We start from the raw sequence: 25657 nt of genomic DNA on the forward strand, positions 1-25657 counted from the left end.
GTAATGCAAAGGATTATTATTATTATTATTATTATTATTCTTCTTTCTTCATGGCAAATGAAAATGGCCAATTTGGAGGCCTGAACATGCACGAAAAGTCACCAAAATTTGCACATACGTGCAGATTCGCGTAAATTTCGATAATCTTGCGTCGTTTTGAAAAAATGTCAAAAAATGGCTCAGTGGCGCCCCCTTGACCCTTAAAATTTTCAAAAAGGCCTCTCCTCTCAGGTTTTCAACGTAGAGCAATGAAATTTGGGGAGTAGATACCTTATACCTAACTGCTCAAAAAAGCCTCTTGCACCCATATTCCAAATCCAACAGGAAATCGGTTATTTTGGATCGAATCTGAAATTTTTTCGGTTCACAGTTGGAGTTCACATTTGGAGGCTTGAACATGCACGAAAACTCACCAAAATGTGCACATATGTTCAACTTTGCGTAAATTTTGATAATCTTTGAAAAAAATTAACAAAAAGGCTCAGTGGCGCCCCCTTGAAATTTTCAAAAAGGCCTGTCCTATTAGGTTTTTTCAACGTAGAATGATGAAATTTGGTGAGTCGATACATTGTGTAAAACTGCTCCAAAAAGTCTCTTGCACCTATATTCCAAATCCAACAGGAAGTCGGAAATTTTGGATCAAATGCGAAATTTTATCGATTTACATTTGAGACCTTGTCGCTGAAGAAAATAGTTGGATCGTCTTCAAAATTGGTCAGACTATTCAGGAGACATATGAGATCTTAAGTTTTCAAAATGGTGAGTTTTCATCCAAGGGTCTGACCTGGGCGTGGTCCCAAAGTCGGCCATTTTTGGGCAAAATACCAAATTCAGAAAATGATTAAAAACTCCGTGATACAACGTTCAATCTTTTTCATTTCTAGCATGTATATGAGATATCCCAGCCTGAACACGACTGCATTGAAATATTACTCATTAGGCCTGGCGCCCCCTAGTGGGAACAGGAAATGGCCTTCTTTACGAGACAGGCTCCTCCTCCAAGGGAAAAAAATCTATTGACTTCAAACCTGTTTCAGGGGAGCCTCAAGACATGTGTTCAGGTGCCTGATGAAAAATATTGAGGTTTCGTTGAAGCGGAGAGGTCCAAACTGGAAGTGAAAATGACCGTCAACAATTTGTCTCGCCAAAAACTTTGAACAGTCATAACTCGGCAGATATGCAACATATCTGCGCCAAACTTTCCGTGTTTGTTGAGAGTCATACCCTGAAGGTTCTTGTAGGGGTCATTTGCATCAACTCTACAGTGCCAACTAGTGGCGACAGAAAGAAGTTTTAAAAAAGGCCTTTCCTATTGGGTTTTTTCAACATAGAGCGAGGAAATTTGGGGAGTAGATACCTTATGCAAAACTGCTCCAAAAAGTCTCTTGCACCCGTATTCCAAATCCAACAGGAAATCGGGTATTTTGGATCAAATGTGAAATTTTTATCGGTTCACAGTAGGAGTTTACATTTGGAGGCTTGAACATGCACGAAAACTCACAAAAATTTCGACATACATGCGGCTTTGCATAACGTTCAATAATCTTGCAACGTTACGAAAACATGTAAAAAAATGGCTCACTGGCGCCCCCTTGAAATTTTCAAAAAGGCCTCTCCATTTAGGTTTTTCTAACATAGAGTGATGAAATTTGGAGAGTCAAAACTTTGTGCAAAACTGCTCCAAAAAGTCTCTTGCACACACATTCCAAATCCTACAGGAAATCGGGTATTTTGGATTGAATGTGAACTTTTTATCGATTTACAGTGTGCACATTTTACACCTTGGCACCTAGGGAATTAGTTTGATCATTCTCAAAATTAGTGAGACTGTTCATGAGGCATATGAAATCTTAAGTTATAAAAATGGTGTGTTTTCATTCATGGGCCTGACCTGGGCGGGGCGCCAAACTCTTCCATTTTTTCGCCAAAAACCGAATTCGGAAAATGACTGATAACTCCCTCATACAACGTTCAATCTATTTTAAATCTGGCATGTGTGTGAGGTATACCAGCCTGAGCAGGACTGGATTGAAAATTTACCATTTGTGCCTGGCGCCTCCTAGTGGGAACAGGAAATGCCCTTTTTTACGGGACACACTCCTCCTCTAAAGGGAAAAAAATCAATCTACCTCAAACCTGCATAAGGGAAACCTTAAGACCTGTCTTCAGGTGCCTGATGAAAAATATTGAAGTTTCGTTGAAGCGGAGGGGTCCAAACAGGAAAGTGAAAATGACTGTCAACAATTTTTCTCTCCAAAAACTTTGAACAGTCATAACTCGGCAGATATACAAGATATCTGCGCCAAACTTCCCGTGCTTGTTGAGAGTCATACCCTGAAGGGCCTTGTAGGGGTCATTTGCATCAACCCTACAGCGCCAACTAGTGGCGATAGAAAGTCACTCGTTTTTCCAAAACATGTCCAGTTCTTTTCATGTTGGTCATTGTAGTTTCAAGACCTATTAAAATACTTTTTTACGGCCCATGTCCACGTGTCTCTGTCTGTTGCCGTGACGACCCTTTGTTCGCCATTTAAAGGAAATATTTTTTTTCAGAGACTCAGGGAGCTTATAGAGCCACAATAGTTGGCACACTTGGTCGAATTGGCCGAGTTAGAAGATTAATTTTGGTTTTGAATAAGGGCTTGGCTGCACAGCTCAGTAGTGGCTCCTTTTTTGTAGTACTCTCTCCAATAGGGGTTTTTATCTCTTGGGTGTGGGAATGTAAATAGGCGACTTTCGAGCATGTTAGGTTCTAATGAGATGATTAAAGAGGAGGATCTGCCACCACCCTGACCTGCACACAGTCCGAGTTGCGTGACGTCCGAGTTGCGCTAGATTGCGAGGGCCCGTTCAGTCCTGCTTGCAGGCCTAGTTATTATTATTATTATTATTATTCTTTCTTCATGGCAAATGAAAATGGCCAATTTGGAGGCCTGAACATGCACGAAAAGTCACCAAAATTTGCACGTACGTGCAGATTCGCGTAAATTTCGATAATCTTGCGTCGTTTTGAAAAAATGTCAAAAAATGGCTCAGTGGCGCCCCCTTGACCCTTAAAATTTTCAAAAAGGCCTCTCCTCTCAGGTTTTCAACGTAGAGCAATGAAATTTGGGGAGTAGATACCTTATGCCTAACTGTTCAAAAAAGCCTCTTGCACCCATATTCCAAATCCAACAGGAAATCGGGTATTTTGGATCGAATGTGAAATTTTTTCGGTTCACAGTTGGAGTTTACGTTTGGAGGCTTGAACATGCATGAAAACTCACCAAAATTTGCACATACATTCAACTTTGCGTAAATTTTGATAATCTATAAAAAAAATTAACAAAAAGGCTCAGTGGCGCCCCCTTGAAATTTTCAAAAAGGCCTGTCCTATTAGGTTTTTTCAACGTAGAATGATGAAATTTGGTGAGTCGATACATTGTGTAAAACTGCTCCAAAAAGTCTCTTGCACCTATATTCCAAATCCAACAGGAAGTCGGAAATTTTGGATCAAATGCGAAATTTTATCGATTTACATTTGAGACCTTGTCGCTGAAGAAAATAGTTGGATCGTCTTCAAAATTGGTCAGACTATTCAGGAGACATATGAGATCATAAGTTTTCAAAATGGTGAGTTTTCATCCAAGGGTCTGGCCTGGGCGTAGTCCCAAAGTTGGCCATTTTTAGGCAAAATACCAAATTCAGAAAATGATTAAAAACTCCGTGATACAACGTTCAATCTTTTTCATTTCTAGCATGTATATGAGATATACCAGCCTGAACACGACTGCATTGAAATATTACCCATTAGGCCTGGCGCCCCCTAGTGGGAACAGGAAATGGCATTCTTTACGAGAGAGGATCCTCCTCCAAGGGAAAAAAATCTATTGACCTCAAACCTGTTTCAGGGGAGCCTCAAGACATGTGTTCAGGTGCCTGATGAAAAATATTGAGGTTTCGTTGAAGCGGAGAGGTCCAAACTGGAAGTGAAAATGACCGTCAACAATTTGTCTCGCCAAAAACTTTGAACAGTCATAACTCGGCAGATATGCAACATATCTGCGCCAAACTTTCCGTGTTTGTTGAGAGTCATACCCTGAAGGTTCTTGTAGGGGTCATTTGCATCAACTCTACAGTGCCAACTAGTGGCGACAGAAAGAAGTTTTAAAAAAGGCCTTTCCTATTGGGTTTTTTCAACATAGAGCGAGGAAATTTGGGGAGTAGATACCTTATGCAAAACTGCTCCAAAAAGTCTCTTGCACCCGTATTCCAAATCCAACAGGAAATCGGGTATTTTGGATCAAATGTGAAATTTTTATCGGTTCACAGTAGGAGTTTACATTTGGAGGCTTGAACATGCACGAAAACTCACAAAAATTTCGACATACATGCGGCTTTGCATAACGTTCAATAATCTTGCAACGTTACGAAAACATGTAACAAAATGGCTCACTGGCGCCCCCTTGAAATTTTCAAAAAGGCCTCTCCATTTAGGTTTTTCTAACATAGAGTGATGAAATTTGGAGAGTCAAAACTTTGTGCAAAACTGCTCCAAAAAGTCTCTTGCACACACATTCCAAATCCTACAGGAAATCGGGTATTTTGGATTGAATGTGAACTTTTTATCGATTTACAGTGTGCACATTTTACACCTTGGCACCTAGGGAATTAGTTTGATCATTCTCAAAATTGGTGAGACTGTTCATGAGGCATATGAAATCTTAAGTTATAAAAATGGTGTGTTTTCATTCACGGGCCTGACCTGGGCGGGCGGCCAAAGTCGGCCATTTTTTCGCCAAAACACCGAATTCGGAAAATGACTGATAACTCCCTCATACAACCTTCAATCTATTTTAAATCTGCCATGTGTGTGAGGTATACCAGCCTGAGCAGGACTGGATTGAAAATTTACCATTTGTGCCTGGCGCCTCCTAGTGGGAACAGGAAATGCCCTTTTTTACGGGACACACTCCTCCTCTAAAGGGAAAAAATCAATCTACCTCAAACCTGCATAAGGGAAACCTTAAGACCTGTCTTCAGGTGCCTGATGAAAAATATTGAAGTTTCGTTGAAGCGGAGGGGTCCAAACAGGAAAGTGAAAATGACTGTCAACAATTTTTCTCTCCCAAAACTTTGAACAGTCATAACTCGGCAGATATACAAGATATCTGCGCCAAACTTCCCGTGCTTGTTGAGAGTCATACCCTGAAGGGCCTTGTAGGGGTCATTTGCATCAACCCTACAGCGCCAACTAGTGGCGATAGAAAGTCACTCGTTTTTCCAAAACATGTCCAGTTCTTTTCATGTTGGTCATTGTAGTTTCAAGACCTATTAAAATACTTTTTTACGGCCCATGTCCACGTGTCTCTGTCTGTTGCCGTGACGACCCTTTGTTCGCCATTTAAAGGAAATATTTTTTTTCAGAGACTCAGGGAGGTTATCGAGCCACAATAGTTGGCACACTTGGTCGAATTGGCCCAGTTAGAAGATTAATTTTGGTTTTGAATAAGGGCTTGGCTGCACAGCTCAGTAGTGGCTCCTTTTTTGTAGTACTCTCTCCAATAGGGGTTTTTATCTCTTGGGTGTGGGAATGTAAATAGGCGACTTTCGAGCATGTTAGGTTCTAATGAGATGATTAGAGAGGAGGATCTGCCACCACCCTGACCTGCACACAGTCCGAGTTGCGTGACGTCCGAGTTGCGCTAGATTGCGAGGGCCCGTTCAGTCCTGCTTGCAGGCCTAGTTAGGGCCCGAGCACTAGGCGTGCGAAGGCCCTATTGTAATGCAAAGGATTATTATTATTATTATTATTATTATTCTTCTTTCTTCATGGCAAATGAAAATGGCCAATTTGGAGGCCTGAACATGCACGAAAAGTCACCAAAATTTGCACATACGTGCAGATTCGCGTAAAATTTGATAATCTAGCGTCGTTTTGAAAAAATTTCAAAAAATGGCTCAGTGGCGCCCCCTTGACCCTTAAAATTTTCAAAAAGGCCTTTCCTCTCAGGTTTTCAATGTAGAGCGATGAAATTTGGGGAGTAGATACCTTATGCCTAACTGTTCAAAAAAGCCTCTTGCACCCATATTCCAAATCTGACAGGAAATCGGATATTTTGGATCAAATGTGAAATTTTTTCGGTTCACAGTTGGAGTTTACGTTTGGAGGCCTGAACATGCACGAAAACTCACCAAAATTTGCACATACATGCAACTTTGCGTAAATTTTGATAATCTACAAAAAAATTTAACAAAATCGCTCAGTGGCGCCCCCTTGAAATTTTCAAAAAGGCCTGTCCTATTAGGTTTTTTCAACGTAGAATGATGAAATTTGGTGAGTCGATACATTGTGTAAAACTGCTCCAAAAAGTCTCTTGCACCAATATTCCAAACCCAACAGGAAGCCGGAAATTTTGGATCAAATGTGAAATTTTATCGATTTACATTTGAGACCTTGTCGCTGAAGAAAATAGTTGGATCGTCTTCAAAATTGGTCAGACTATTCAGGAGACATATGAGATCTTAAGTTTTCAAAATGGTGAGTTTTCACTCAAGGGTCTGACCTGGGCGTGGTCCCAAAGTCGGCCATTTTTGGGCAAAATACCAAATTCAGAAAATGATTAAAAACTCCGTGATACAACGTTCAATCTTTTTCATTTCTAGCATGTATATGAGATATCCCAGCCTGAACACGACTGCATTGAAATATTACCCATTAGGCCTGGCGCCCCCTAGTGGAAACAGGAAATGGCCTTCTTTACGAGACAGGCTCCTCCTCCAAGGGAAAAAAATCTATTGACCTCAAACCTGTTTCAGGGGAGCCTCAAGACATGTGTTCAGGTCCCTGATGAAAAATATTGAGGTTTCGTTGAAGCGGAGAGGTCCAAACCGGAAGTGAAAATGACCGTCAACAATTTGTCTCGCCAAAAACTTTGAACAGTCATAACTCGGCAGATATGCAACATATCTGCGCCAAACTTTCCGTGTTTGTTGAGAGTCATACCCTGAAGGTTCTTGTAGGGGTCATTTGCATCAACTCTACAGTGCCAACTAGTGGCGACAGAAAGAAGTTTTAAAAAAGGCCTTTCCTATTGGGTTTTTTCAACATAGAGCAAGGAAATTTGGGGAGTAGATACCTTATGCAAAACTGCTCCAAAAAGTCTCTTGCACCCATATTCCAAATCCAACAGGAAATCGGGTATTTTGGATCGAATGTGAAATTTTCATGGGTTCACAGTAAGAGTTTACATTTGGAGGCTTGAATATGCATAAAAACTCACCAAAATTTGCACATACATGCGGCTTTGGATAACGTTCGATAATCTTGCAATGTTACAAAAAAATGTAACAAAATGGCTCACTGGCGCCCCCTTGAAATTTTCAAAAAGGCCTCTCCATTTAGGTTTTTTCAACGTAGAGGGATGAAATTCGGAGAGTCAATACCTTGTACAAAACTGCTCCAAAAAGTCTCTTGCACACACATTCCAAATCCTACAGGAAATCGGGTATTTTGGATTGAATGTGAACTTTTTATCGATTTACTGTGTGCACATTTTACACCTTGGCACCTAGGGAATTAGTTTGATCATTCTCAAAATTGTCGAGACTGTTCATGAGGCATATGAAATCTTAAGTTATAAAAATGGTGTGTTTTCATTCACGGGCCTGACCTGGGCGGGGCGCCAAATTCTTCCATTTTTTCGCCAAAACACCGAATTCGGAAAATGACTGATAACACCCTCATACAATGTTAAATCTATTTTAAATCTGGCATGTGTGTGAGGTATACCAGCCTGAGCAGGACTGGATTGAAAATTTACCATTTGTGCCTGGCGCCTCCTAGTGGAAACAGGAAATGCCCTTTTTTACGGGACACACTCCTCCTCTAAAGGGAAAAAACCAATCTACCTCAAACCTGCATAAGGGAAGCCTTAAGACCTGTCTTCAGGTGCCTGATGAAAAATATTGAAGTTTCGTTGAAGCGGAGGGGTCCAAACAGGAAAGTGAAAATGACTGTCAACAATTTTTCTCTCCAAAAACTTTGAACAATCATAACTCGGCAGATATAGAACATATCTGCGCCAAACTTCCCGTGCTTGTTGAGAGTCATACCCTGAAGGAACTTGTAGGGGTCATTTGCATCAACCCTACAGCGCCAACTAGTGGCGATAGGAAGTCACTCGTTTTTCCAAAACATGTCCAGTTCTTTTCATGTTGGTCATTGTAGTTTCAAGACCTATTAAAATTCTTTTTTACGGCCCATGTCCACGTGTCACTGTCTGTTGCCGTGACGACCCTTTGTTCGCCATTTAAAGGAAATATTTTTTTTCAGAGACTCAGGCAGCTTATAGAGCCACAATATTTGGCACACTTGGTCGAATTGGCCAAGTTAGAAGATTAATTTTGGTTTTGAATAAGGGCTTGGCTGCACAGCTCAGTAGTGGCTCCTTTTTTGTAGTACTCTCTCCAATAGGGGTTTTTATCTCTTGGGTGTGGGAATGTAAATAGGCGACTTTCGAGCATGTTAGGTTCTAATGAGATGATTAGAGAGGAGGATCTGCCACCACCCTGACCTGCACACAGTCCGAGTTGCGTGACGTCCCAGTTGCGCTAGATTGCGAGGGCCCGTTCAGTCCTGCTTGCAGGCCTAGTTATTATTAGGGCCCGAGCACTAGGCGTGCGAAGGCCCTATTGTAATGCAAAGGATTATTATTATTATTATTATTATTATTATTATTATTATTAGGGCCCGAGCACTAGGCGTGCGAAGGCCCTATTGTAATGCAAAGGATTATTATTATTATTATTATTATTATTATTATTATTATTATTATTATTATTATTATTATTATTCTTTCTTCATGGCAAATGAAAATGGCCAATTTGGAGGCCTGAACATGCACGAAAAGTCACCAAAATTTGCACATACGTGCAGATTCGCGTAAAATTTGATAATCTAGCGTCGTTTTGAAAAAATTTCAAAAAATGGCTCAGTGGCGCCCCCTTGACCCTTAAAATTTTCAAAAAGGCCTTTCCTCTCAGGTTTTCAACGTAGAGCGATGAAATTTGGGGAGTAGATACCTTATGCCTAACTGTTCAAAAAAGCCTCTTGCACCCATATTCCAAATCTGACAGGAAATCGGATATTTTGGATCAAATGTGAAATTTTTTTGGTTCACAGTTGGAGTTTACGTTTGGAGGCCTGAACATGCACGAAAACTCACCAAAATTTGCACATACATGCAACTTTGCGTAAATTTTGATAATCTACAAAAAAATTTAACAAAATCGCTCAGTGGCGCCCCCTTGAAATTTTCAAAAAGGCCTGTCCTATTAGGTTTTTTCAACGTAGAATGATGAAATTTGGTGAGTCGATACATTGTGTAAAACTGCTCCAAAAAGTCTCTTGCACCAATATTCCAAACCCAACAGGAAGCCGGAAATTTTGGATCAAATGTGAAATTTTATCGATTTACATTTGAGACCTTGTCGCTGAAGAAAATAGTTGGATCGTCTTCAAAATTGGTCAGACTATTCAGGAGACATATGAGATCTTAAGTTTTCAAAATGGTGAGTTTTCACTCAAGGGTCTGACCTGGGCGTGGTCCCAAAGTCGGCCATTTTTAGGCAAAATACCAAATTCAGAAAATGATTAAAAACTCCGTGATCCAACATTCAATCTTTTTCATTTCTAGCATGTTTATGAGATATCCCAGCCTGAACACGACTGCATTGAAATATTACCCATTAGGCCTGGCGCCCCTAGTGGAAACAGGAAATGGCCTTCTTTACGAGACAGGCTCCTCCTCCAAGGGAAAAAAATCTATTGATCTCAAACCTGTTTCAGGGGAGCTTCAAGACATGTGTTCAGGTGCCTGATGAAAAATATTGAGGTTTCGTTGAAGCGGAGAGGTCCAAACTGGAAGTGAAAATGACCGTCAACAATTTGTCTCGCCAAAAACTTTGAACAGTCATAACTCGGCAGATATGCAACATATCTGCGCCAAACTTTCCGTGTTTGTTGAGAGTCATACCCTGAAGGTTCTTGTAGGGGTCATTTGCATCAACTCTACAGTTCCAACTAGTGGCGACAGAAAGAAGTTTTAAAAAAGGCCTTTCCTATTGGGTTTTTTCAACATAGAGCAAGGAAATTTGGGGAGTAGATACCTTATGCAAAACTGCTCCAAAAAGTCTCTTGCACCCATATTCCAAATCCAACAGGAAATCGGGTATTTTGGATCGAATGTGAAATTTTCATGGGTTCACAGTAAGAGTTTACATTTGGAGGCTTGAATATGCATAAAAACTCACCAAAATTTGCACATACATGCGGCTTTGGATAACGTTCGATAATCTTGCAATGTTACAAAAAAAAATTAACAAAATGGCTCACTGGCGCCCCCTTGAAATTTTCAAAAAGGCCTCTCCATTTAGGTTTTTTCAACGTAGAGGGATGAAATTCGGAGAGTCAATACCTTGTACAAAACTGCTCCAAAAAGTCTCTTGCATGCGTATTCCAAACCCAACAGGAAATCGGGTATTTTTGATTGAATGTGAAATTTTTATCGATTTACAGTGTGCACATTTTACACCTTGGCACCTAGGGAATTAGTTTGATCATTCTCAAAATTGGCGAGACTGTTCATGAGGCATATGAAATCTTAATTTATCAAAATGGTGTGTTTTCATTCACGGGCCTGACCTGGGCGGGGTGCCAAAGTCGGCCATTTTTTCGCCAAAACACCGAATTCGGAAAATGACTGATAACTCCCTCATACAACGTTCAATCTATTTTAAATCTGGCATGTGTGTGAGGTATACTAGCCTGAGCAGGACTGGATTGAAAATTTACCATTTGTGCCTGGCGCCTCCTAGTGGGAACAGGAAATGCCCTTTTTTACGGGACACACTCCTCCTCTAAAGGGAAAAAATCAATCTACCTCAAACCTGCAAAAGGGAAGCCTTAAGACCTGTCTTCAGGTGCCTGATGAAAAATAATGAATTTTCGTTGAAGCGGATTTGTCCAAACAGGAAAGTGAAAATGACTGTCAACAATTTTTCTCTCCAAAAACTTTGAACAGTCATAACTCGGCAGATATACAACATATCTGCGCCAAACTTCCCGTGCTTCTTGAGAGTTATACCCTGAAGGGCCTTGTAGGGGTCATTTGCATCAACCCTACAGCGCCAACTAGTGGCAATAGAATGTCACTCGTTTTTCCAATACATGTCCAGTTCTTTTCAGGTTGGTCATTGTAGTTTCAAGACCTATTAAGATACTTCTTTACGGCCCATGTCCACGTGTCTCTGTCTGTTGCCGTGACGACCCTTTGTTCGCCATTTAAAGGAAATATTTTTTTTCAGAGACTCAGGCAGCTTATAGAGGAGCCACAATATTTGGCACACTTGGTCGAATTGGACCAGTTAGAAGATTAATTTTAGTTTTGAATAATTGCTTGGCTGCACAGCTCAGTAGTGGCTCCTTTTTTGTAGTACTCTCTCCAATAGGGGGTTTTATCTCTTGGGTGTGGGAATGTATATAGGCGACTTTCGAGCATGTTAGGTTCGAATGAGATGATTAGAGAGGAGGATCTGCCACCACCCTGACCTGCACACAATCCGAGTTGCGTGACGTCCGAGTTGCGCTAGATTGCGAGGGCCCGTTCAGTCCTGCTTGCAGGCCTAGTTATTATTATTATTATTATTCTTTTTTCATGGCAAATGAAAATGGCCAATTTGGAGGCCTGAACATGCACGAAAAGTCACCAAAATTTGCACATACGTGCAGGTTCGCGTAAAATTTGATAATCTAGCGTCGTTTTCAAAAAATTTCAAAAAATGGCTCAGTGGCGCCCCCTTGACCCTTAAAATTTTCAAAAAGGCCTCTCCTCTTAGGTTTTCAACGTAGAGCGATGAAATTTGGGGAGTAGATACCTTATGCCTAACTGTTCAAAAAAGCCTCTTGCACCCATATTCCAAATCCGACAGGAAATCGGATATTTTGGATCAAATGTGAAATTTTTTCGGTTCACAGTTGGAGTTTACGTTTGGAGGCCTGAACATGCACGAAAACTCACCAAAATTTGCACATACATGCAACTTTGCGTAAATTTTGATAATCTACAAAAAAATTTAACAAAATCGCTCAGTGGCGCCCCCTTGAAATTTTCAAAAAGGCCTCTCCTATTAGGTTTTTTCAACGTAGAACGATGAAATTTGGTGAGTCGATACATTGCGTAAAACTGCTCCAAAAAGTCTCTTGCACCTATATTCCAAATCCAACAGGAAGTCGGAAATTTTGGATCAAATGTGAAATTTTATCGATTTACATTTGAGACCTTGTCGCTGAAGAAAATAGTTGGATCGTCTTCAAAATTGGTCAGACTATACAGGAGACATATGAGATCTTAAGTTTTCAAAATGGTGAGTTTTCATCCAACGGTCTGGCCTGGGCGTAGTCCCAAAATTGGCCATTTTTGGGCAAAACACCAAATTCAGAAAATGATTAAAAACTCCGTGATACAACGTTCAGTCTTTTTCATTTCTAGCAAGTATATGAGATATCCCAGCCTGAACACGACTGCATTGAAATATTACCCATTAGGCTTGGCGCCCCCTAGTGGGAACAGGAAATGGCCTTCTTTACGAGACAGGCTCCTCCTCCAAGGGAAAAAAATCTATTGACCTCAAACCTGTTTCAGGGGAGCCTCAAGACATGTGTTCAGGTGCCTAATGAAAAATATTGAGGTTTTGTAGAAGCGGAGAGGTCCAAACTGGAAGTGAAAATGACCGTCAACAATTTGTCTCGCCAAAAACTTTGAACAGTCATAACTCGGCAGATATACAACATATCTGCGCCAAACTTCCCGTGTTTTTTGAGAGTCATACCCTGAAGGTTCGTGTAGGGGTCATTTGCATCAACTCTACAGTGCCAACTAGTGGCGACAGAAAGAAGTTTTAAAAAAGGCCTTTCCTATTGGGTTTTTCCAACATAGAGTGAGGAAATTTGGGGAGTTGATACCTTATGCAAAACTGCTCCAAAAAGTCTCTTGCACCCATTTTCCAAATCCAACAGGAAATCGGGTATTTTGGATCAAATGTGAAATTTTTATCGGTTAACAGTAGGAGTTTACATTTGGAGGCTTGAACATGCACGAAAACTCACAAAAATTTCGACATACATGCGGCTTTGCATAACGTTCAATAATCTTGCAACGTTACGAAAAAATGTAACAAAATGGCTCAGTGGCGCCCCCTTGAAATTTTCAAAAAGGCCTCTCCATTTAGGTTTTTTCAACGTAGATGGATGAAATTCGGAGAGTCAATACCTTGTACAAAACTGCTCCAAAAAGTCTCTTGCATGCGTATTCCAAACCCAACAGGAAATCGGGTATTTTGGATTGAATGTGAACTTTTTATCGATTTACAGTGTGCACATTTTACACCTTGGCACCTAGGGAATTAGTTTGATCATTCTCAAAATTGGTGAGACTGTTCATGAGGCATATGAAATCTTAAGTTATAAAAATGGTGTGTTTTCATTCAAGGGCCTGACCTGGGCGGGGCGCCAAATTCTTCCATTTTTTCGCCAAAACACCGAATTCGGAAAATGACTGATAACTCCCTCATACAACGTTCAATCTATTTTAAATCTGGCATGTGTGTGAGGTATACCAGCCTGAGCAGGACTGGATTGAAAATTTACCATTTGTGCCTGGCGCCTCCTAGTGGGAACAGGAAATGCCCTTTTTTACGGGACACACTCCTCCTCTAAAGGGAAAAAATCAATCGACCTCAAACCTGCATAAGGGAAACCTTAAGACCTGTCTTCAGGTGCCTGATGAAAAATATTGAAGTTTCGTTGAAGCGGAGGGGTCCAAACAGGAAAGTGAAAATGACTGTCAACAATTTTTCTCTCCAAAAACTTTGAACAGTCATAACTCGGCAGATATACAAGATATCTGCGCCAAACTTCCCGTGCTTGTTGAGAGTCATACCCTGAAGGGCCTTGTAGGGGTCATTTGCATCAACCCTACAGCGCCAACTAGTGGCGATAGAAAGTCACTCGTTTTTCCAAAACATGTCCAGTTCTTTTCATGTTGGTCATTGTAGTTTCAAGACCTATTAAAATACTTTTTTACGGCCCATGTCCACGTGTCTCTGTCTGTTGCCGTGACGACCCTTTGTTCGCCATTTAAAGGAAATATTTTTTTTCAGAGACTCAGGGAGCTTATAGAGCCACAATAGTTGGCACACTTGGTCGAATTGGCCCAGTTAGAAGATTAATTTTGGTTTTGAATAAGGGCTTGGCTGCACAGCTCAGTAGTGGCTCCTTTTTTGTAGTACTCTCTCCAATAGGGGTTTTTATCTCTTGGGTGTGGGAATGTAAATAGGCGACTTTCGAGCATGTTAGGTTCTAATGAGATGATTAGAGAGGATGATCTGCCACCACCCTGACCTGCACACAGTCCAAGTTGCGTGACGTCCGAGTTGCGCTAGATTGCGAGGGCCCGTTCAGTCCTGCTTGCAGGCCTAGTTATTATTATTATTAGGGCCCGAGCACTAGGCGTGCGAAGGCCCTATTGTAATGCAAAGGATTATTATTATTATTATTATTATTATTAGGGCCCGAGCACTAGGCGTGCGAAGGCCCTATTGTAATGCAAAGGATTATTATTATTATTATTATTATTATTATTATTATTATTATTATTCTTTCTTCATGGCAAATGAAAATGGCCAATTTGGAGGCCTGAACATGCACGAAAAGTCACCAAAATTTGCACGTACGTGCAGATTCGCGTAAATTTCGATAATCTTGCGTCGTTTTGAAAAAATGTCAAAAAATGGCTCAGTGGCGCCCCCTTGACCCTTAAAATTTTCAAAAAGGCCTCTCCTCTCAGGTTTTCAACGTAGAGCAATGAAATTTGGGGAGTAGATACCTTATGCCTAACTGTTCAAAAAAGCCTCTTGCACCCATATTCCAAATCCAACAGGAAATCGGGTATTTTGGATCGAATGTGAAATTTTTTCGGTTCACAGTTGGAGTTTACGTTTGGAGGCTTGAACATGCATGAAAACTCACCAAAATTTGCACATACATTCAACTTTGCGTAAATTTTGATAATCTATAAAAAAAATTAACAAAAAGGCTCAGTGGCGCCCCCTTGAAATTTTCAAAAAGGCCTGTCCTATTAGGTTTTTTCAACGTAGAATGATGAAATTTGGTGAGTCGATACATTGTGTAAAACTGCTCCAAAAAGTCTCTTGCACCTATATTCCAAATCCAACAGGAAGTCGGAAATTTTGGATCAAATGCGAAATTTTATCGATTTACATTTGAGACCTTGTCGCTGAAGAAAATAGTTGGATCGTCTTCAAAATTGGTCAGACTATTCAGGAGACATATGAGATCATAAGTTTTCAAAATGGTGAGTTTTCATCCAAGGGTCTGGCCTGGGCGTAGTCCCAAAGTTGGCCATTTTTAGGCAAAATACCAAATTCAGAAAATGATTAAAAACTCCGTGATACAACGTTCAATCTTTTTCATTTCTAGCATGTATATGAGATATACCAGCCTGAACACGACTGCATTGAAATATTACCCATTAGGCCTGGCGCCCCCTAGTGGGAACAGGAAATGGCATTCTTTACGAGAGAGGATCCTCCTCCAAGGGAAAAAAATCTATTGACCTCAAACCTGTTTCAGGGGAGCCTCAAGACATGTGTTCAGGTGCCTGATGAAAAATATTGAGGTTTCGTTGAAGCGGAGAGGTCCAAACTGGAAGTGAAAATGACCGTCAACAATTTGTCTCGCCAAAAACTTTGAACAGTCATAACTCGGCAGATATGCAACATATCTGCGCCAAACTTTCCGTGTTTGTTGAGAGTCATACCCTGAAGGTTCTTGTAGGGGTCATTTGCATCAACTCTACAGTGCCAACTAGTGGCGACAGAAAGAAGTTTTAAAAAAGGCCTTTCCTATTGGGTTTTTTCAACATAGAGCGAGGAAATTTGGGGAGTAGATACCTTATGCAAAACTGCTCCAAAAAGTCTCTTGCACCCGTATTCCAAATCCAACAGGAAATCGGGTATTTTGGATCAAATGTGAAATTTTTATCGGTTCACAGTAGGAGTTTACATTTGGAGGCTTGAACATGCACGAAAACTCACAAAAATTTCGACATACATGCGGCTTTGCATAACGTTCAATAATCTTGCAACGTTACGAAAACATGTAACAAAATGGCTCACTGGCGCCCCCTTGAAATTTTCAAAAAGGCCTCTCCATTTAGGTTTTTCTAACATAGAGTGATGAAATTTGGAGAGTCAAAACTTTGTGCAAAACTGCTCCAAAAAGTCTCTTGCACACACATTCCAAATCCTACAGGAAATCGGGTATTTTGGATTGAATGTGAACTTTTTATCGATTTACAGTGTGCACATTTTACACCTTGGCACCTAGGGAATTAGTTTGATCATTCTCAAAATTGGTGAGACTGTTCATGAGGCATATGAAATCTTAAGTTATAAAAATGGTGTGTTTTCATTCACGGGCCTGACCTGGGCGGGCGGCCAAAGTCGGCCATTTTTTCGCCAAAACACCGAATTCGGAAAATGACTGATAACTCCCTCATACAACCTTCAATCTATTTTAAATCTGCCATGTGTGTGAGGTATACCAGCCTGAGCAGGACTGGATTGAAAATTTACCATTTGTGCCTGGCGCCTCCTAGTGGGAACAGGAAATGCCCTTTTTTACGGGACACACTCCTCCTCTAAAGGGAAAAAATCAATCTACCTCAAACCTGCATAAGGGAAACCTTAAGACCTGTCTTCAGGTGCCTGATGAAAAATATTGAAGTTTCGTTGAAGCGGAGGGGTCCAAACAGGAAAGTGAAAATGACTGTCAACAATTTTTCTCTCCCAAAACTTTGAACAGTCATAACTCGGCAGATATACAAGATATCTGCGCCAAACTTCCCGTGCTTGTTGAGAGTCATACCCTGAAGGGCCTTGTAGGGGTCATTTGCATCAACCCTACAGCGCCAACTAGTGGCGATAGAAAGTCACTCGTTTTTCCAAAACATGTCCAGTTCTTTTCATGTTGGTCATTGTAGTTTCAAGACCTATTAAAATACTTTTTTACGGCCCATGTCCACGTGTCTCTGTCTGTTGCCGTGACGACCCTTTGTTCGCCATTTAAAGGAAATATTTTTTTTCAGAGACTCAGGGAGGTTATCGAGCCACAATAGTTGGCACACTTGGTCGAATTGGCCCAGTTAGAAGATTAATTTTGGTTTTGAATAAGGGCTTGGCTGCACAGCTCAGTAGTGGCTCCTTTTTTGTAGTACTCTCTCCAATAGGGGTTTTTATCTCTTGGGTGTGGGAATGTAAATAGGCGACTTTCGAGCATGTTAGGTTCTAATGAGATGATTAGAGAGGAGGATCTGCCACCACCCTGACCTGCACACAGTCCGAGTTGCGTGACGTCCGAGTTGCGCTAGATTGCGAGGGCCCGTTCAGTCCTGCTTGCAGGCCTAGTTATTATTATTATTATTCTTCTTTTTTCATGGCAAATGAAAATGGCCAATTTGGAGGCCTGAACATGCACGAAAAGTCACCAAAATTTGCACATACGTGCAGGTTCGCGTAAAATTTGATAATCTAGCGTCGTTTTCAAAAAATTTCAAAAAATGGCTCAGTGGCGCCCCCTTGACCCTTAAAATTTTCAAAAAGGCCTCTCCTCTTAGGTTTTCAACGTAGAGCGATGAAATTTGGGGAGTAGATACCTTATGCCTAACTGTTCAAAAAAGCCTCTTGCACCCATATTCCAAATCCGACAGGAAATCGGATATTTTGGATCAAATGTGAAATTTTTTCGGTTCACAGTTGGAGTTTACGTTTGGAGGCCTGAACATGCACGAAAACTCACCAAAATTTGCACATACATGCAACTTTGCGTAAATTTTGATAATCTACAAAAAAATTTAACAAAATCGCTCAGTGGCGCCCCCTTGAAATTTTCAAAAAGGCCTATCCTATTAGGTTTTTTCAACGTAGAACGATGAAATTTGGTGAGTCGATACATTGCGTAAAACTGCTCCAAAAAGTCTCTTGCACCTATATTCCAAATCCAACAGGAAGTCGGAAATTTTGGATCAAATGTGAAATTTTATCGATTTACATTTGAGACCTTGTCGCTGAAGAAAATAGTTGGATCGTCTTCAAAATTGGTCAGACTATACAGGAGACATATGAGATCTTAAGTTTTCAAAATGGTGAGTTTTCATCCAACGGTCTGGCCTGGGCGTAGTCCCAAAATTGGCCATTTTTGGGCAAAACACCAAATTCAGAAAATGATTAAAAACTCCGTGATACAACGTTCAGTCTTTTTCATTTCTAGCAAGTATATGAGATATCCCAGCCTGAACACGACTGCATTGAAATATTACCCATTAGGCTTGGCGCCCCCTAGTGGGAACAGGAAATGGCCTTCTTTACGAGACAGGCTCCTCCTCCAAGGGAAAAAAATCTATTGACCTCAAACCTGTTTCAGGGGAGCCTCAAGACATGTGTTCAGGTGCCTAATGAAAAATATTGAGGTTTTGTAGAAGCGGAGAGGTCCAAACTGGAAGTGAAAATGACCGTCAACAATTTGTCTCGCCAAAAACTTTGAACAGTCATAACTCGGCAGATATACAACATATCTGCGCCAAACTTCCCGTGTTTTTTGAGAGTCATACCCTGAAGGTTCGTGTAGGGGTCATTTGCATCAACTCTACAGTGCCAACTAGTGGCGACAGAAAGAAGTTTTAAAAAAGGCCTTTCCTATTGGGTTTTTCCAACATAGAGTGAGGAAATTTGGGGAGTTGATACCTTATGCAAAACTGCTCCAAAAAGTCTCTTGCACCCATTTTCCAAATCCAACAGGAAATCGGGTATTTTGGATCAAATGTGAAATTTTTATCGGTTAACAGTAGGAGTTTACATTTGGAGGCTTGAACATGCACGAAAACTCACAAAAATTTCGACATACATGCGGCTTTGCATAACGTTCAATAATCTTGCAACGTTACGAAAAAATGTAACAAAATGGCTCAGTGGCGCCCCCTTGAAATTTTCAAAAAGGCCTCTCCATTTAGGTTTTTTCAACGTAGATGGATGAAATTCGGAGAGTCAATACCTTGTACAAAACTGCTCCAAAAAGTCTCTTGCATGCGTATTCCAAACCCAACAGGAAATCGGGTATTTTGGATTGAATGTGAACTTTTTATCGATTTACAGTGTGCACATTTTACACCTTGGCACCTAGGGAATTAGTTTGATCATTCTCAAAATTGGTGAGACTGTTCATGAGGCATATGAAATCTTAAGTTATAAAAATGGTGTGTTTTCATTCAAGGGCCTGACCTGGGCGGGGCGCCAAATTCTTCCATTTTTTCGCCAAAACACCGAATTCGGAAAATGACTGATAACTCCCTCATACAACGTTCAATCTATTTTAAATCTGGCATGTGTGTGAGGTATACCAGCCTGAGCAGGACTGGATTGAAAATTTACCATTTGTGCCTGGCGCCTCCTAGTGGGAACAGGAAATGCCCTTTTTTACGGGACACACTCCTCCTCTAAAGGGAAAAAATCAATCGACCTCAAACCTGCATAAGGGAAACCTTAAGACCTGTCTTCAGGTGCCTGATGAAAAATATTGAAGTTTCGTTGAAGCGGAGGGGTCCAAACAGGAAAGTGAAAATGACTGTCAACAATTTTTCTCTCCAAAAACTTTGAACAGTCATAACTCGGCAGATATACAAGATATCTGCGCCAAACTTCCCGTGCTTGTTGAGAGTCATACCCTGAAGGGCCTTGTAGGGGTCATTTGCATCAACCCTACAGCGCCAACTAGTGGCGATAGAAAGTCACTCGTTTTTCCAAAACATGTCCAGTTCTTTTCATGTTGGTCATTGTAGTTTCAAGACCTATTAAAATACTTTTTTACGGCCCATGTCCACGTGTCTCTGTCTGTTGCCGTGACGACCCTTTGTTCGCCATTTAAAGGAAATATTTTTTTTCAGAGACTCAGGGAGCTTATAGAGCCACAATAGTTGGCACACTTGGTCGAATTGGCCCAGTTAGAAGATTAATTTTGGTTTTGAATAAGGGCTTGGCTGCACAGCTCAGTAGTGGCTCCTTTTTTGTAGTACTCTCTCCAATAGGGGTTTTTATCTCTTGGGTGTGGGAATGTAAATAGGCGACTTTCGAGCATGTTAGGTTCTAATGAGATGATTAGAGAGGATGATCTGCCACCACCCTGACCTGCACACAGTCCAAGTTGCGTGACGTCCGAGTTGCGCTAGATTGCGAGGGCCCGTTCAGTCCTGCTTGCAGGCCTAGTTATTATTATTCTTCTTTTTTCAGGGCAAATGAAAATGGCCAATTTGGAGGCCTGAACATGCACGAAAAGTCACCAAAATTTGCACATACGTGCGGCTTTGCGTAAAATTCGATAATCTTGTGTCGTTTTGAAAAAATGTCAAAAAATGGCTCAGTGGCGCCCCCTTGACCCTTAAAATTTTCAAAAAGGCCTCTCCTCTCAGGCTTTCAACGTAGAGCAATGAAATTTGGGGAGTAGATACCTTATGCCTAACTGTTCAAAAAAGCCTCTTGCGCCCATATTCCAAATCCAACAGGAAATCGGATATTTTGGATCAAATGTGAAATTTTTATCGGTTCACAGTTGGAGTTTACATTTGGAGGCCTGAACATGCACGAAAACTCACCAAAATTTGCACATACATGCAACTTTGCGTAAATTTTGATAATCTACAAAAAAATTTAACAAAATGGCTCAGTGGCGCCCCCTTGAAATTTTCAAAAAGGCCTTTCCTATTAGGTTTTTTCAACGTAGAACGATGAAATTTGGCGAGTCGATACATTGTGCAAAACTGCTCCAAAAAGTCTCTTGCACCCATATTCCAAACCCAACAGGAAGCCGGAAATTTTGGGTCAAATGCGAAATTTTATCGATTTACATTTGAGACCTTGTCGCTGAAGGATAAAGTTGGATCGTCTTCAAAATTGGTCAGACTATTCAGGAGACCTATGAGATCTTAAGTTTTCAAAATGGTGTGTTTTCATTCAAGGGTCTGGCCTGGGCGTGGTCCCAAAGTCGGCCATTTTTGGGCAAAATACCAAATTCAGAAAATGATTAAAAACTCCGTGATACAACGTTCAATCTTTTTCATTTCTAGCATGTATATGAGATATCCCAGCCTGAACACGACTGCATTGAAATATTACCTATTAGGCCTGGCGCCCCCTAGTGGGAACAGGAAATGGCCTTCTTTACGAGACAGGCTGCTCCTCCAAGGGAAAAAAATCTATTGACCTTAAACCTGTTTCAGGGGAGCCTCAAGACATGTGTTCAGGTCCCTGATGAAAAATATTGAGGTTTCGTTGAAGCGGAGAGGTCCAAACTGGAAGTGAAAATGACCGTCAACAATTTGTCTCGCCAAAAACTTTGAACAGTCATAACTCGGCAGATATGCAACATATCTGCGCCAAACTTTCCGAGTTTGTTGAGAGTCATACCCTAAAGGTTCTTGTAGGGGTCATTTGCATCAACTCTACAGTGCCAACTAGTGGCGACCGAAAGAAGTTTTAAAAAAGGCCTTTCCTATTGGGTTTTTTCAACATAGAGCAAGGAAATTTGGGGAGTAGATACCTTATGCAAAACTGCTCCAAAAAGTCTCTTGCACCCATATTCCAAATCCAACAGGAAATCGGGTATTTTTGATCGAATGTGAAATTTTCATGGGTTCACAGTAAGAGTTTACATTTGGAGGCTTGAATATGCATAAAAACTCACCAAAATTTGCACATACATGCAGCTTTGCATAACGTTCGATAATCTTGCAACGTTACGAAAACATGTAACAAAATGGCTCAGTGGCGCCCCCTTGAAATTTTCAAAAAGGCCTCTCCATTTAGGTTTTTTCAACGTAGAGGGATGAAATTCGGAGAGTCGATACCTTGTACAAAACTGCTCCAAAAAGTCTCTTGCATGCGTATTCCAAACCCAACAGGAAATCGGGTATTTTGGATTGAATGTGAAATTTTTATCGATTTACAGTGTGCACATTTTACACCTTGGCACCTAGGGAATTAGTTTGATCATTCTCAAAATTGGCGAGACTGTTCATGAGGCATATGAAATCTTAAGTTATCAAAATGGTGTGTTTTCATTCACGGGCCTGAGCTGGGCGGGGTGCCAAAGTCGGCCATTTTTTCGCCAAAGCACCAAATTCGGAAAATGACTGATAACTCCCTCATACAACGTTCAATCTATTTTAAATCTGGCATGTGTGTGAGGTATACCAGCCTGAGCAGGACTGGATTGAAAATTTACCATTTGTGCCTGGCGCCTCCTAGTGGGAACAGGAAAAGCCCTTTTTTTACGGGACACACACCTCCTCTAAAGGGAAAAAAACAATCTACCTCAAACCTGCATAAGGGAAGCCTTAAGACCTGTCTTCAGGTGCCTGATGAAAAATATTGAGGTTTCGTTGAAGCGGAGGGGTCCAAACAGGAAAGTAAAAATGACCGTCAACAATTTGTCTCGCTAAAAACTTTGAACAGTCATAACTCGGCAGATATACAACATATCTGCGACAAACTTCCCGTGCTTGTTGAGAGTCATACCCTGAAGTGCCTTGTAGGGGTCATTTGCATCAACCCTACAGCGCCAACTAGTGGCAATAGAAAGTCACTCATTTTTCCAATACATGTCCAGTTCTTTTCAGTTTGGTCATTGTAGTTTCAAGACCTATTAAAATACTTATTTACGGCCCATGTCCACGTGTCTGTCTGTTGCCGTGACGACCCTTTGTTCGCCATTTAAAGGAAATATTTTTTTTCCAGAGAGTCAGGCAGCTTATAGAGCCACAATATTTGGCACACTTGGTCAAATTGGCCCAGTTAGAAGATTAATTTTGGTTTTGAATAAGGGCTTGGCTGCACAGCTCAGTAGTGGCTCCTTTTTTTGTAATACTCTCTCCAATAGGGGTTTTTATCTCTTGGGTGTGGTAATGTAAGAGGCGACTTTCGAGCATGTTAGGTTCTAATGAGATGATTAGAGAGGAGGATCTGCCACCACCCTGACCTGCACACAGTCCGAGTTGCGCTAGATTGCGAGGGCCCGTTCAGTCCTGCTTGCAGGCCTAGTTATTATTATTATTATTATTCTTTTTTCAGGGCAAATGAAAATGGCCAATTTGGAGGCCTGAACATGCACGAAAAGTCACCAAAATTTGCACATACGTGCGGCTTTGCGTAAATTTCGATAATCTTGTGTCGTTTTGAAAAAATGTCAAAAAATGGCTCAGTGGCGCCCCCTTGACCCTTAAAATTTTCAAAAAGGCCTCTCCTCTCAGGTTTTCAACGTAGAGCAATGAAATTTGGGGAGTAGATACCTTATGCCTAACTGTTCAAAAAAGCCTCTTGCACCCATATTCCAAATCCAACAGGAAATCGGATATTTTGGATCAAATGTGAAATTTTTATCGGTTCACAGTTGGAGTTTACATTTGGAGGCCTGAACATGCACGAAAACTCACCAAAATTTGCACATACATGCAACTTTGCGTAAATTTTGATAATCTACAAAAAAATTTAACAAAATGGCTCAGTGGCGCCCCCTTGAAATTTTCAAAAAGGCCTCTCCTATTAGGTTTTTTCAACGTAGAACGATGAAATTTGGCGAGTCGATACATTGTGCAAAACTGCTCCAAAAAGTCTCTTGCACCCATATTCCAAACCCAACAGGAAGCCGGAAATTTTGGATCAAATGTGAAATTTTATCGATTTACATTTGAGACCTTGTCGCTGAAGAAAATAGTTGGATCGTCTTCAAAATTGGTCAGACTATTCAGGAGACATATGAGATCTTAAGTTTTCAAAATGGTGAGTTTTCACTCAAGGGTCTGACCTGGGCGTGGTCCCAAAGTCGGCCATTTTTGGGCAAAATACCAAATTCAGAAAATGATTAAAAACTCCGTGATACAACGTTCAATCTTTTTCATTTCTAGCATGTATATGAGATATCCCAGCCTGAACACGACTGCATTGAAATATTACCCATTAGGCCTGGCGCCCCCTAGTGGGAACAGGAAATGGCCTTCTTTACGAGACAGGCTCCTCCTCCAAGGGAAAAAAATCTATTGACCTCAAACCTGTTTCAGGGGAGCCTCAAGACATGTGTTCAGGTCCCTGATGAAAAATATTGAGGTTTCGTTGAAGCGGAGAGGTCCAAACTGGAAGTGAAAATGACCGTCAACAATTTGTCTCGCCAAAAATTTTGAACAGTCATAACTCGGCAGATATGCAACATATCTGCGCCAAACTTTCCGTGTTTGTTGAGAGTCATACCCTGAAGGTTCTTGTAGGGGTCATTTGCATCAACTCTACAGTGCCAACTAGTGGCGACAGAAAGAAGTTTTGAAAAAGGCCTTTCCTATTGGGTTTTTTCAACATAGAGCAAGGGAATTTGGGGAGTAGATACCTTATGCAAAACTGCTCCAAAAAGTCTCTTGCACCCATATTCCAAATCCAACAGGAAATCGGGTATTTTGGATCGAATGTGAAATTTTCATGGGTTCACAGTAAGAGTTTACATTTGGAGGCTTGAATATGCATAAAAACTCACCAAAATTTGCACATACATGTGGCTTTGGATAACGTTCGATAATCTTGCAACGTTACGAAACAATTTAACAAAATGGCTCAGTGGCGCCCCCTTGAAATTTTCAAAAAGGCCTCTCCATTTAGGTTTTTCTAACATAGAGTGATGAAATTTGGAGAGTCAAAACTTTGTGCAAAACTGCTCCAAAAAGTCTCTTGCACACACATTCCAAATCCTACAGGAAATCGGGTATTTTGGATTGAATGTGAACTTTTTATCGATTTACAGTGTGCACATTTTACACCTTGGCACCTAGGGAATTAGTTTGATCATTCTCAAAATTGGTGAGACTGTTCATGAGGCATATGAAATCTTAAGTTATCAAAATGGTGTGTTTTCATTCACGGGCCTGACCTGGGCGGGGCGCCAAATTCTTCCATTTTTTCGCCAAAACACCGAATTCGGAAAATGACTGATAACTCCCTCATACAACGTTCAATCTATTTTAAATCTGGCATGTGTGTGAGGTATACCAGCCTGAGCAGGACTGGATTGAAAATTTACCATTTGTGCCTGGCGCCTCCTAGTGGGAACAGGAAATGCCCTTTTTTACGGGACACACTCCTCCTCTAAAGGGAAAAAATCAATCTACCTCAAACCTGCATAAGGGAAACCTTAAGACCTGTCTTCAGGTGCCTGATGAAAAATATTGAAGTTTCGTTGAAGCGGAGGGGTCCAAACAGGAAAGTGAAAATGACTGTCAACAATTTTTCTCTCCAAAAACTTTGAACAGTCATAACTCGGCAGATATACAAGATATCTGCGCCAAACTTCCCGTGCTTGTTGAGAGTCATACCCTGAAGGGCCTTGTAGGGGTCATTTGCATCAACCCTACAGCGCCAACTAGTGGCGATAGAAAGTCACTCGTTTTTCCAAAACATGTCCAGTTCTTTTCATGTTGGTCATTGTAGTTTCAAGACCTATTAAAATACTTTT

This window comes from Corythoichthys intestinalis, chromosome 14, assembly GCF_030265065.1.
Source record: "Corythoichthys intestinalis isolate RoL2023-P3 chromosome 14, ASM3026506v1, whole genome shotgun sequence".
NCBI lineage: Eukaryota > Metazoa > Chordata > Actinopteri > Syngnathiformes > Syngnathidae > Corythoichthys > Corythoichthys intestinalis.